The sequence below is a fragment of the Taeniopygia guttata genome, chromosome 1 (assembly GCF_048771995.1).
Source record: "Taeniopygia guttata chromosome 1, bTaeGut7.mat, whole genome shotgun sequence".
In the NCBI taxonomy this organism is placed as follows: domain Eukaryota; kingdom Metazoa; phylum Chordata; class Aves; order Passeriformes; family Estrildidae; genus Taeniopygia; species Taeniopygia guttata.
In genome coordinates, this window is record NC_133024.1 from 28,849,566 (window position 1) to 28,863,927 (window position 14,362).

Consider the following 14,362-nt stretch of genomic DNA (forward strand, 5'->3'; position numbering starts at 1 on the left):
CTCCTAGAAGCCTATCCAGACAGGCTTTTTTTTAAGATTCTAATAGCAAATAACATTGCGTAACACTAAGTGTATAATATAGACATTATTCCAGTGTTCTGAGACTATTTGGCCTCTGTGTTTATTGTTTTTAAAAAAAAGCAAAAGGTACAGACAATATGCACTTTTAGGAGTCTAACTTTTCTTGTATCTATCTTGTTAAGTGCATGGGTAGGTACAGTTCCCTGGAATATGCTTTATTTTTTCTTGTTCTTTCATTATATGTAGAATTTAATAATATTCTGTTTAAAAGACAGGGTCACTGGTGAAATTGGTGAGTTGAATTAATTCTTATTATTAATTATGATGGTATTACACAAAGAACATATGGGAAGTGCAAGAAGGGAAGGCTGGCTTAGAAAAAATTACTGAGAATTTATTGTGTTCCTCAAGAAGAAAGGAAAACACTTTCAGTATGTGCACAGGGTCCTTGCCCTCATCTTCAGACGTGGTTGATGAAGAAAAGCTGTATTGTCCAGTAGGTAATCATGAAACACATGTAGATGTTCTAATTGTTGTCATTCATGGTCACAGAAATTATTGCAAGTTCTAGGTCATGCACTAAAAAAAACCCAAAAAACAATCCTGAGGAGAAGAGCCAGATCCAAGAGCAGATCCTTCACTGCTGAATTGCTCAGTGTCTCTGAGCCCTCATGCTCCACCATATCGATCACCTCCATTCCTTCCCCTGTTGATGAGGCCACAAATGACTCCTCCATTTCCTGCCAGCCTGTAAATGAGGGGAAAAGGAAAACATAAGCTTTATTCTTGTTCACTTATTTCATACTTGAAGCCTTTTTACCTCTGCATCTGTCCTGTTTTATTCTCCCTGCTTTCTAAACTGTCAAATTCTTTTCACCTTCACTGTATGTCATTTTTCTCCTTCATCCCAAGCAGATTTTCATTTGTACTTCTTTCTGCTCTCTGCTTCTCTTGTCCTTTTCTTGTTTCTGTGATTCTGATTTTGAAATATTTTCTTTTAGCATTCGCTTTTTCCTTACTCCGCTTTGCATCTCATGTTTTTCTCCTTTCCTGTATTTTCCATTACAAAAGTTACCCCAGATGATACATTCTTTTCTCTTTTCAGGGCCAGACTATAGCAGTAATAGAGTGTAATAGCCCTTAAAAGCATTGACTGGAGTCTTTATCTGAACTCCATGGGTTCGAGAACTGCATTTAAGCTCTGGTTTGAGTCTCAGATCTCTATTTGTGGTCTGCTGCAAATATACTTATCTCCAGCTCCGTCTCTATCACAGCTGTGCCTGGACCCTGCTATTGTGGATCCTGACCTGCAAACTGACCTCCTGGTTTGACCTTGAATGTGCCTTGTCACTACACCTGCTTGGTAGTCATGGGATTGTGTCTGACTCTATTTTCTTTCATTATTTGGCCCTGGTCTCCAGGTGTGTCCTGGACCTTTTCTTTCAGATCTCTGTAGGGTGTGAGGGGACAGCTGAGACAGGAGGCTGCAGTCAGGGCTGTGGGTCATCTACAAGGCCTTTACATCTATGACTGGCCTGAACTTGTGTGTCCCTCATGTCCTCTGCCCCCTGTAAGAGTAGGGCTGGGCCATCACTGGACTGTGTCCAACCCTGGTCACCATCACTAGGTTTGGTCCTCACACTGACTGGTATTCCTCCTTGAACGTGGACTTGTCTCAACATCACAGAGCTCCCCGGTGATCTCTTGTCTGACCCTGACTGCCATCCCCAGGCCTGTCCTGTTGTGGCCTGTGCCACTGTCTGCCTTGCTACCCCACTCCTTTGCAGGCTCCCTATTCCTTAGGGATCATCTGACCTCCACTTCCCCTTGACATATATTTTGTTGTTCCTCCTCTGATTTTCTTTTTACGAAAAGAAATTTCTTTTTCTTCTGTGTCCACACCTAATCTCATTCCCTGCCCTTAGCTGCTCTCCAAGCCCCTTATTTCTCATCCTCTCTCTTCAGCCCATCCTCTCACCTGCTGTTGGACTGCTTTCCTCCTCCCGTTCATTCTCGGCAGTGCGAATCATGCTCTGACTTTTCACTGGTACTGAGCAGTCAGTGGCTGGGATCAAACTCATCAGATAGATGGCAAACCCCAGGAAAATTATCAGGGTTTCATTAACACCCATCCTATTTTGCTGTCTAGCACAAGACACTTTTGCTCCTTGCTGCTTTTCAGTTATTGGAGTCTAGACATAACTACCACCAGGGTCTTGTTTGGGACACTTTGTGACATCATGACACCATCTGACATACAAAGGTGTTCCATGTTGTTAGGCAGAAACACTGGAGACCTTCACCCTATATAGCTAAGAAGATCCCAAAGCAAGGAAAGAGTGTGAAAGCTTTTGGGAATAATTGGAAAAAAGTATGTCTTTGCTGAAAGGTAAAAAAGAGAATGAAGGGGGTAGGATCACAACAATAGGACACTACCTAATGTGAAAAAAATCACAATCTTGAATATTTCTGTATCTGACAACTAACTGAAACTGAACAAGAAGTGTTCTATAAAACTGCTAGAAGTGGAGTGGAAAATGTAATGAATTTCCCACTTCAGTGCTTAAGCAATTATGAGTAATTTGTGCTGTTTGGCTCAAACAGCATTAGTATTAGTAAATAGAAATTTTTTTCTTTTTAAATCCAGTCGAATGACAAGCATGTATTTTAAATGACCTCTAGATGGTGATCTAACAACATCAATGTAGAAACAACTCATCTTGCAAAGCACCTATTCTAAGGAGAAAAAGATCAATCTCATGTCTTATTAACCCTTGCCATTGACTTTGACAGACCAAATTGCCCACTCTAATTAAATCTCTGTCCAGACTGCATTTTAGAACTCTTATAATGACTTTTCACCACGTGGCATAGAAGACAATTTTCTAGTTCTTTTCAAACTCACACGTAAAGCCAACTATTATTTGCTGTACCAAATTTCTTTCACACTCCTGAAATTTACATACAGATTTATGTTAAGATCCCTTGGATTTTACTTTCATTTTGTTGGGTTTTGTGTTGATTTTCATTTGTGTTGGTTTTGTTTGGAGGGCTTTTTTTTTTTCTGTAGTCTTGGAGGGTGGTTGTCATTTCTTGTTTGTGGGGTTCTTTTCCCTTTTCTACTATTAGCAATAGTCCTTTCATTTAAGCTCTTCACATTTCTTTTCTAGATGCCCAAAAGTCAAGTTGAATAATTAGCTCATCAAATCAAGATAATAATTATCCTGGGCCTATGATGGTCACTAAAGACTTAAGCATATGCAAGGATCTATATATTCTGTGTTATAGGCGTTGAGATTTCTACACCAGGTCTTAGGTCAACTTCAGCTTACTGTTGACATTCGGCGATCTCTTTTCCTGCTTATCTTGAAAAGATTTTACATTCGGCACAGAAAATGCTCATTAGAAATATATTTCAAGAGGTTAGAAGATCATTTTTGCATAAATAGAGTGGAATTGTTGAATGTTACATTCAATAAATAAATAATGTGTTTGGCTGTAAAATAAATTTCCACTCTAGTGGCTCCTACTGAATGGTGTAATAATACAGTGTCAGAAGGTATATACTCCAACACAGGAGTAGGACAGATGCTTCAACAGATCTGCATCAGAAAGGGTAAGAGGGAATGAGACAGTGGAATTTTCAGTCCTGCAGAGCAATTAGTAAAGCAACTTCAAGGGGCTGTTCCCTACATCTCTGCATCTGAAGTAATCAGTACCCAAATCAGCGCAAAATTGTATTTCAAAGGTGTTCTGCATTCCTCACAGGGAGTGTGGGATACTTTCAAATCCTCACCTGCAGCTCTGAAATTCTTTATTTCACTGAAGTAGGTGAGTAAGTAGATGCTAGATGTGAAAACTCTTACTATGACTGAGGCATGATGCCATATTCATTCTGGCATATGCTCACACTCCTGCCTCAGCAAAGGTTCCTGCCGCTGGATGCTTGCTCCTACATCTTTTCCTTTGCTGACACTAGTGCTGGTGTGGCTCAGTTAATGGGGTGTATTAGGTGACAAAAACATTTTAAACACGGCTTTTATTAGGTCACTTTACTATTGGGTGAGTTTTCGATGCAGTTAAGTGTGCAGTCACACAAATACTATTCTGCAGTGAGCCAGCAGAAACAAAGGATGGGGCGGGACAGAGGAAGGCTGGACTGCCCTTTACTGAGTGACAGACACTCCAAATTCAAAAGAAGCCATGGCCTTGAAAAGAAACAGTGACTACGCAATCCTTGCTGCGTACAGAGAGTTCTGACTCCTGTTTTGCTTTGTTTGTGGTTATATATGTTCCCTAGCAAAGTATATAAAATTAAAATAGAAAAAGGTGAAATACAAAATGAGACTATTTAAGCTTTGAAAATAAAGATTTAAGCTTAAAAAAAAAAGACTTAAGCACTACTCTTTAAACACCACTCCATTTCTGAAGAGTTCTTAAAATCAAACTGCAAAAACTTTTTAAAAAAGAAAAATAAATATGGAGAACCAGACTGTCTGCCTAATGGGTTTTTTTCTCAGTGAGACTGACAGTAATTTATCTGACCATCTCAGACCTTGTATACAGATTTCTCCGGCTGTTCTCTGTTTTGCATCTGTGAATGGAAGTATGTGTGAAAATTTCAATTTGTTTGCATCTCGCACAATAGAGAAAAAAAAGGTTGAAAGAATTAAATTAATAATTACTTCCCCCTCTCCCCCGGCTTAATCTCTGTTCCCAGAATTAAACCACCCTTTGCCAGCATTGCCACCCCATTGATTGTACTATCTATCCTCAATAAACTGTTTTGTTTTAAATGTTATTGGATATTGGACCTAAGTTGGACGTATTTAAAACTCTTTTTTCACTTTGGCTCTCCTGGCCTGCACATTAGTAGGTTAACCTGACTTCTGAAGAGGAATTACCCCCATTCAAAAACCTCACTTCACATGGCCTGGTCCTTCCCTGGAATCCTCATGGTCCTTTCTGTTTATTGTGACTCTGACTGCAGTGGAAAACAGATTCCTGCCTAATGCTGCGCTTTTCTAGCCGGACCAAGCGATACCAAGAGGTACCAGACCAAGAGGTTAATTTCTGTAGGCAAGGGAATGGATTTTATTGTAGTCCAAAAGTCTGCCCTTGGACTCCTTTGAAGCTGAGGCTCCAAGGTAGAAAAGAACAGTGGGTATGAATTCCTCTGTCCATACAATGGTGGAGAATTAGCAGGATATGAGAAAGACGAATACACTGAAACAGTTGGATAAACCAGTTAGAGCAATAATTTCTCTTTCTAAGGATTGTGACTCAGTATTTCACAGTTTCGTTCCTTAGCAAATTCTCCAAAGTGACTCAGTGTGGTGCAAAGATGATGAAAATACCCAAGGCAGAACAGCACATGGGCCACTGCTCTCAGGTTGGGCTGGGGGAGGGGGATAAAGCAGACTAGTTAATGTATGCTTTCTCCCTCATCAGGTTGAAAGAGCTGGTGCATGAAATCCAGTAAAAGCAGCTCTCCGGTCCAGTGAAGCTCGGGACAATTGGCAGCACCAGGAAGGTTATCACTGTCTGCATCAGATGACTCTCCTGTGTGAGGTCAAAACCCCATTGGATTTGTAATGAGGAGGTGGATGAGGCTGTAAAGTCATTCCCAAGATGGAGCAGTGAGGGCCTTGAGGCAAGAAGGAGCCAATGAAGGGAAGAAAGGAAATGGACCGAAAGATCATAATCAGTAAATTTCTGCATCCTACCCCAAGGCTGTGTTCCTCAGAAAACGGGATAGTGCCAGGAAAATAAAGGCACGCCTACTGCTGATGCCGGGATCAGAAACTGATGGAGAATTTGGGGATGCTGCAGTCTGTAATGGCGAACCCCAGAACATGACTGAAAGCAGGTTCCTTTGGGAACCCAGGCCTCCAAAGGCCAGGCAACGGTGTAGTGGGGAATGGCACAAGCAGAACTTTGTCAAGATTCCAGAACAGAAATAAGTGGAGACACACGAGACAGGACAGAGGGAACTGGCAAGAGGGTTTTGTGACTGTGGGTTGGAAATGCACTTGGCAGCTGCAAGACAGGAATGATGGGTCTTGTGTTAGATGAATCAACAGCTGCAGCTCAGGCCACAGGCAGTTGTGAGCAGAAGTCTGTGGTGAAAGGGTTGCAGGCAGTTCTGTACTGTGGCTACTCATCTGGTGTTGCAGGGAGTCATAAACTGCACTACAAATTCTGAGAAACTAATTTCCTTCAGGCAAACCAGGCTTTTCATCTACCTGTTGTGTATTATCGCCAGAATGATAACTAATCGTGGAGTCCAGTAGCTCATGAGTATCCCAAAGCAGGTACTCTCCCTCTCTGCTTTCTCATGCAGAATTCACTTCTGAGTCATCACTAAAAAGAAAACTTAGAAGGAGGAGTCAAAAAGAGCAGAAGGGTTTTGAAATGTGGCCATTTTTCATCACTAATGCAGGATTCTGGAAATGGAAATATCTTGTTCTTTTAAGAGCAGATAGCAGCAGCCAGGTTGTGTCATCCCATGCAAGAGATGGGGATAACATCCCTCCCCCAAAGGCTTTGTCTATCCCACCATGACACAGAAATCACAAAAGAAAAGCTCCTCAGCTGGGAGTGATGGATGGTTATTTCAGAAAATAGTACAAAAATAGATTTCCACTGAGGTATGGGTTGTACAAACACTTTCTCTTCTCATTCTTTTTTTCTGCCATTTCTGTTTTCATTTGCTCTTATTTGGACTGCTATTATTTATATAAAATATTAACAGTAGAATCTCATGCAAGATACACAGTATGAATTAGACCTGTATTAAATCTAGTATTCTTTATGAGCAAGAGACTCCACAAATCCTTTCCAACCAGCTCAAAGAGCTGTTACTTTTTATACTTACTCAGACTTACCTAATTTTTTAAAAATATCTAGATTTAAGTTAAATAAACAGCCCTGCCTGTAATTTTGAGAAAAGTGAATTCAGATAAAGGAGAAAGTTCACAGTTGGAAGCTTCTAAATCAGAACAACTCCACTGATTGCAGAACCTGGTTTCTTCATGTCAGTGGAAGAGTCAGAAGAAGCTTAAACTGTTGAGACACTGCTCTGTGTGGCCTGTTAAGGCTCACATCATGTATCCAAACATCTTTAAGTCTGTCATCAACCAGCTCCATATGCATTCAACACATATTGAAATATCTTTTACAACAGCCTTACTATGCTCATTTTAAAACACTTTCATATTTTTACTCTAATTTACTTCAGGCTACCCTGACCAAATGTAGACACAACGTAAGACATAATTTACTTGAAAAGAGTTGCAGCTTCATATTATTTCAGAAAATAGCAGTTATTAAAGCAAGTTCTTAAGAAAATTAATAAACTAAGATTATAAGAAACGCAATATGGCAATATTTTGTGTTGTCTATTCTGAATATAGTTGCTTAATATTTTCTGGGTTCCTTTTTTAACAATGTAATCTAGGAACAGATTTTTTAAAAGCGAATCTGCATATATCCATACCTTTTTTTTTCATTCACCTTTTATGATGTAGATACTAATTTTTTTTAATTTGTGAAATGATCCAAGGCCTATTCAGAAAAAGATACAATTTAATTACTATTTAATTAAATTAATAACAATAATTAGTAGTTATAATTTAATAAATTAATGTGTATATAATTATGGCAATAGAATGGGGCCTCCAAGTGGGTGGAGTCTACATATACCCAGGGTTCTTGAAAATGAGAATGTGAGGCAACTCTGTATTTGCTTATAGAAAATACAAAGAAGAGGAATGGTATAACAACCGTGGGAATGCAAAAGTCATTAGGTGCATTGTCAGGGCCTTGGATCCCTTTCTCCCCAGGCAAAACATCAGTGACATTGTTCTGACATGCTTTCTTTATGAATGGGCAATTATACAAGGTTCTGTCTTAATTTCTCTTGAACCCTTTCCAGACTTGACCACATGATGTAACTGTTCATCAGATAAAATACACAAATCACCTCTGCAGTCTCCTTCCAGGCTGTAATTAGGTTTGGGGTAAATGAGGGCAGTACAATGATAAGATGGAGATCCAAGATAATTAGGTAGTTGATAAGAAAGTCTGTGATAGTTCACTGCAGTCAGAGGTGTTGCTCTGAACTGCCCCTGAAGCTGCACAGTCTGTGTCATGCAGTATATCCCAGTCACTCATACTAGCAAGGAAAAATATATAGTATTAAAAGAACTAAATAAATAATTCCATGTTTAAACAATTAAATGTGATTATGAAGAAAATTTGTCTTCTTTCATTCTTATTATTCTAATTGTGTTTTCTAAATAGCCATTGAACACTGCTTGTTAACCTTGGTGACTTTCACTTCTGAATTTCCCATGGGATAGATATCATTCCAGTTTCTCTCTTTCTCCAGCTCAGAGAAATTTTACTGTTCTAGTCTCATGGTTTCTTCCTTCAGTATCTATAAGCTGGGGTCTGTAATATTACTTGCTGTAATGAAGTAGAACGATGTAAGAGATTGCATTGTCCCTTTAAATGTAACTGTATTTAGATTTTGAAAATAAGTCACTTGCAAAACTGCAATGTCTTCTTTGGAGCCAAGATCTCACTCAAGTAGTACCTGCAAGATTGCTAGCTAAGTGGGAGTAATACAAATAGTCCTCAAGGTGTCTGACACCTGGCAGTTACACAATAAACACTCTAAAATTTTAGAGTGTCTGGGGTTTTTTGTTTTTTTTTTTTGCTTTCAGTTCACTGAAACAAAACCAGTCAATCCAACATTGACTATTTCAATGTTACTTCCTGGTAAATTATTTGAATTGTGTAAACAGAGTTGTCTGGAGAGGAAGAGAGAAGTGTTTGTGTCCCATCGTGAAGCGTTTGGACTGAGAACTGTGTCACAGGATAGACTGGACTGGTAATAGCTGCAGATGCAGAGATATCTTAGAGGCACTGCATTATCTATACCTTCTGTAATGTGCTTGACCTTCTCTTTATCTATAGCTCTTTTAAACCTGTGACTCTCCCTGCTACAGATATTCCTTCCAAAATGGGAATACATTAATACTGCCAACAAATGGCTTTTCCTGTTTCTAATGCAGGTGAACATGTTCTGAAAGCACAGCTGTGACAGGACTATTCCCTAGTATGATAATACTACAATGATTTCTCAGAATTGCAACAGAGGGCAGAAGTTGCCAGACTGTGCATTTTTCACATCATACCCTTGATAATGAGATGCCCAATCTGCAGTCTGATCTGTAATTTTTGGAATGTGAACCATGCCTAGCACATGAGCTCAAGTTCTTCCTGGGTTTCTTTGTGCATGTCTGGCAGCCTGGCCCTAGGAAACAAATAGCAGAAGTTGTTTTGAAGATTTTTATGTTGGTGTTCCTCCTTCTTTCCAAATATTGCAGATTCATGAGGGTTTATGTGAAGAAGAACCCCAAAGGTGGAGAAGTTCAAATGCCCTATATTTAGTAGCTTATGTGACTGCCTTTGAGATTCTTTTCATGTGAAATGACACAGTTAACCCAAAAAGTATACTCTTAGGGTTTTCTCCCTATGACTTCCTAGTCATGGCTTGGAATGTGTGCTATTTCTACATAACATAAACAATATGCTATTAATATAAGAAATATTTCCTACTTTCATAGGAAAGGATAATACTACACTGTGCATAGGCAATATTAGAGAATTGATGCAAAAGATAAAATACTAGAAATTGCATTTGCTTTCCAGCAGCAAAAATTATTCTTAAAATTGCAAAATTATCTTTCATTAGCCCTGTGGTAAGTTCCTCTGTCTTTTAAAGTCTATTCACTTGAGTATTGTTTCAATGTATACCACTCACATAAGGTAGACAGCTGTGGAAAAACTGACCATTTAAATTATTCAGTGTTAAATTACCTTATGATTTATTATCTTTAACACTCATTGTATGGCACCATGCAAAATAACATCAAGAGTCTGTGTCCATCACACCATGGCAAAGAAATCAGTATAGGTAGTGTCAGATGTAGCTGCCATACCTGGAAGAATTACCAGTTCTGAGAAGAAATTTAGGAATACAGTTTAAATTTGTATTGTCAGTAGTTTTTTTCTTCCAGTTTATTATTCCTAAATTCTCCTCAACAAAAACATAACCTTTTCAAAGGCACTTTTAACCAGAAATGTTTTGGAGTTAGAAGTGTCCATGAAATAATGGTGCAGTTGCAGAGCACTCATGGGTCTGCAAGTTGGCAGAGTTTTGTGAACTGTGGATATGGGTTGGCAAAGTAAGTCCAACAGGTTTTGTAAGCATTTGGCTATTGATGTGGGTGCTTCCCATACTCCTGGTTCTGACCACATTATTCCTGAAAAATAAACAGATATCAGAGTTTTATTACTGAATGGTGGGAATGAAAATGTCTCAAAAGAGTTAGGAAAAGGAAATTTCCAAACGAGGAATGATTTAAAACACCACATAACCTAAATAGGAAAAGAGCAAGATGTGACATGCCACTTTTTGAAAACCTGAACCAAAACACTAAACTTGTGATCTGGTCTGTGATAGGGATAATCAGTTTTCAACTGAGGGCATCACATGAAAAGAGACTGGGAGTCAATGTTTATAGTTGACGTCAGAAAAAACTTAAGATGCAATGAAGGCTTTAAGGCATAACTATTTTCCTTGGTAATTCAAATGAGGAGAAGCCAAATGGAATAAGTGTATTCGGTTACCTTTTCTTTTTCAATAAACTTGGTGACTCCAAAGGGCAAATTATGGAAAAATGCCGTGGGTGCACAGGAGATGTTCAGGCGGAAAAATACTTTGTGGTCTTTTCCCCAGGGTTTGGATGAAGGTCACCCGGATACAGTGTTCTTACAGCAGTTCTAAAGACGTGACCTCTGATCTTGCAGACTTCAAATCAGAAGATGGGCAAGGACTTGAGCACTAATGCCTATTACTCTGCTGTATGAATAGGAAATGGCCTTCTTAAGGGCTTCAGTTGATCTGACTTGGTGTTTGTGGAAGTCCCACTTCAAGTGATGCCACCATTTTCATTTATCTGGAGAATGATTGCCATGAACATCCAGAAACTTGACTCTGAAATCAGGAGGGGCAGATGAGACATAGATTTTTCCCAACTATAAACATAAAGATTGTAGAGTTTTCAAGAGAAGTCAGGTTAAGAAGCAAGCTGGTTCACAGAGGAGTCTGGTGTGCAGAGCTGGTTCACACAAAAAACCCTCCAGGACAGAGTCACATTTTTTGGATAGTTGGTCACCTCCAGTAGCTGCTTTGGCTTATGTTTGTAGGAGATGACATTGTAATTTTGATAAGTGTATGGCTCTAGCATGCACTGACATCAGGGAATAAGTAATGATTAGATACAGAACATTCATATCTTAATAAAATACATTTTATAGAGTTACCAAATTTTTAGTTTTTAGAAGCACTTCTATATATTCATTTCCTTCAGAAAAGCTGTAGTCTTTTCTTTCTCAAAGCAATGCTGACATAGAAACTGGATCTGCCTGCTCAGAGTCTTGTTCAACTGAGTTTTGAAAAGCTCAAAGAGTGGAGATATCACAGCCTCTCTTGACAGCCTATTGTATTGCTGAATCACCCTCACTGCAGTATTTGAAAGTTGTTGCTTTTTTTCCTTGGTACCTCTTGGAAGAGTCTGGTTCTGTCACCTCTGTGACACTGTTGGTCACAGCAATTAGTCGTGTACCTTCCCTTCTCTTCCCCTCCCCTCTCCTTAAGCAATCTCCATGATAAACAAAAGGAGCCCCCTCAGTCTCCCCTTGAACAGTGTTTTGACCCTCTGTTTGATGTGCTCCCATTTGCCAGTGTGGGGAGCCCAACCCTGGATTCAGTCTGTTATTAAACACAGTTTAACCCCTCTGAAATGGAAGGGAAAAATAATTTCTCTTGACATACTGCCCACAGTATTGCTAATGCAGTCTAGCATGTGGTTGACCTCCATTGCTGCAAGGACATCCTGCTGGCTTATATTCAGCTTGCAGACTCTTTTCTGCAGAGATGGTCCCCAGCTCATCCTAGTACTCTAGATACAGGACTGAGGTTTTTTGTCTTTGTTGAGCCCCATGAGATCCCTATTTGACTCTACTTCATTTTATCAAGTAGTCTCTGAATGGCAGCCCTGCCTTCCAGTATAGGGAGCATTCTCCACACTTTGGTGTCATCAGTTTACTGAAAGTGCCCTCTGTGCTTTGAATGCATTTTTGATACCATCAACAGTGTGAACAAACTCTGATTAATCCAGTAGAGGTCAGTCAGTTTCTCCTAATTAATACACAGGGCACAGAGACACGTCAAAGCTTCCACACCACCAGCTCTTTTTGTGTTTCACAGATAAATAGGTTAAAAACTAGGGAAGTCACTATGGAGACTGTTGGGAATAACCAAGACAAAATATGCATTAATATTTGCTATCCAGTTGTTGAATGTTACATTGAGACTTGAGCTTGTGTTTAGTGATATGGATGCACACTGAGCACACTTCCACACTGGGACATAAGGGCTGAATCAAGGAGAAATGGTGTTACTGCTGAGTCACCTCCTGATGCTGTTTTATGATACCAAATTTGTGGTGCCTTGTTGTGATCTTTGTGTCACATCACTTATACTCCCTTCAGCAGCATTTTTGCTGGTTGTTCAAGGCAAAAGTGTCATTTTGGATCATCAAAACAAACAAACAAAAAAAGCCTTGGTTAAGAGGCAATTTAAGGAGCATTTAAATATATTTAATTCCTTGGCCCATGGCCAATGATAGTACGAGACTTTAGGGAGGCTATAAATGAGCCTCTTCCTGAGAAAATTAATGAATCATACTTGCAAGGGAATGGTAACTTTTTATTTCAAATCCTATTCTCAGATTCTCTCATGAGGATAGAACACTTGCTCTAATAGTTTGTTTTATAAATGTTAGTCCCATTCAGGGTTATGTAAGTCAATGCAACTTCTTTCCACTTAGGAGAGTAGTTAGTTGTCACTGTGAACGTGCGCTTCAAAATCTCCAGGACAGTCTTCACAACTGAAAAATTGAGCTGTGCCTGGAGTACGTACAAGTGACCAAAGACCTGATTTCTCAGGATAATTTTGTTCTGTACTCGGTTTTAATCAGTGCACACATGTTTCAGGTGAGAACTTTCTGGTATATTCAACATTCTCAGGGAGAAGTGCGTGATGCTTAATTTTGATCATTCATCTGTCTTAATTGTGTGGTTAGAACGTACCTCTCTCTGTGGTGAAGTACAATTTCTCTCAAGTTCTTGGTGGAGATGAGGGTAAAATATTCACTAATGCAAATACAGCTCTTGTAGCTCTTTGGATGTCCTATTATATCAGGCTCAAAATTCATTAGCTGATAAAATCTAATCAGATAATGTGAATCTGAAGAAGAATCCTGCATTATTCAACAAGGTGAATACAAGAGAATCCGAGGAAAAACAAATATTCAAACAAAGAGATCCTAACCATCAAGTTTTCCAGCAGAGGTAAAGGGGAGCATAGCAAATTAGTAATAAGTAAACAAATAAATAAATAATTCTCATTCTATAGTTACTTTAATAAATGCATTAAATACTTTGTGGTCTTTTCCCCAGGGTTTGGATTAAATAAAACCCAATTAATTCCATCTTACAGGAGATTGGTTATTTCCTTTCTCAGTGCATATAAAATTTTATTTTAGGTTTAGTTCATTGCCATCTCCCTGGATCAGTTTCCCTTTGCGTACAACACTCCAGTTTCTGCCATAAAATTTTCCATGAGGTGTGTAACAGTCCTTTTCCCAGAAGCTCAGGGCAATGAGTTCTGCAGCCCTTGAGTATCTTTCTTAACTATTGCAAGACCATATCTTCACAAAAAGAGCAGAATTACTCACACAGTAACACAATAACCTGAACCTTGCCTGACTTAACTAACCAAAGCTGATTAATACACAAATACTTCTGAATGGGCCACTACCTAACAGTAAGAGCTCCTTCCCAGCAACAAGCGTGATGAAGAATATCCTTCAGGATATTCCCTTTGAGAGGAACATATCTAGCTTCTGTGCTTTGTCTCGGAGGAGACCATTTTAAACTCTGTTGGCTTGGGATCTAGCTCTGATAAACTCACCTAATCAGAGTAGATCCAATAGTTAATGAAATAAACCACTGTCTCTGTCACTTCTTTACCAGCAAAATTCTGTAAGCAGCTCCTCAGATACCACAAGTGGAATCTACCATTTTCATTGATTATTCCTTTTCTGGTGTTGAAAACAACAAGTTCACATAGGCAGAGATTTTTTTTCTACTTTAGGACCAATGGATTCTCTAAGTTAATTCTGCAGAGCAACCAGTCAGATCT

The 14,362-nt window shown here is 39.1% G+C and overlaps 1 long non-coding RNA gene across 1 annotated transcript; it reads right to left on the reverse strand.

The window, feature by feature from the left end:
• Window positions 1–96: 96 nt before the first annotated feature.
• On the reverse strand, window positions 97–2,237 carry LOC140683561 (uncharacterized). The gene is made up of 2 exons (XR_012054733.1): window positions 2,000–2,237; window positions 97–769 (listed from the first exon to the last, which is right to left on the reverse strand). It is a non-coding gene; the product is annotated as an uncharacterized lncRNA (long non-coding RNA).
• Between the last annotated feature and the right edge of the window lie 12,125 nt (window positions 2,238–14,362).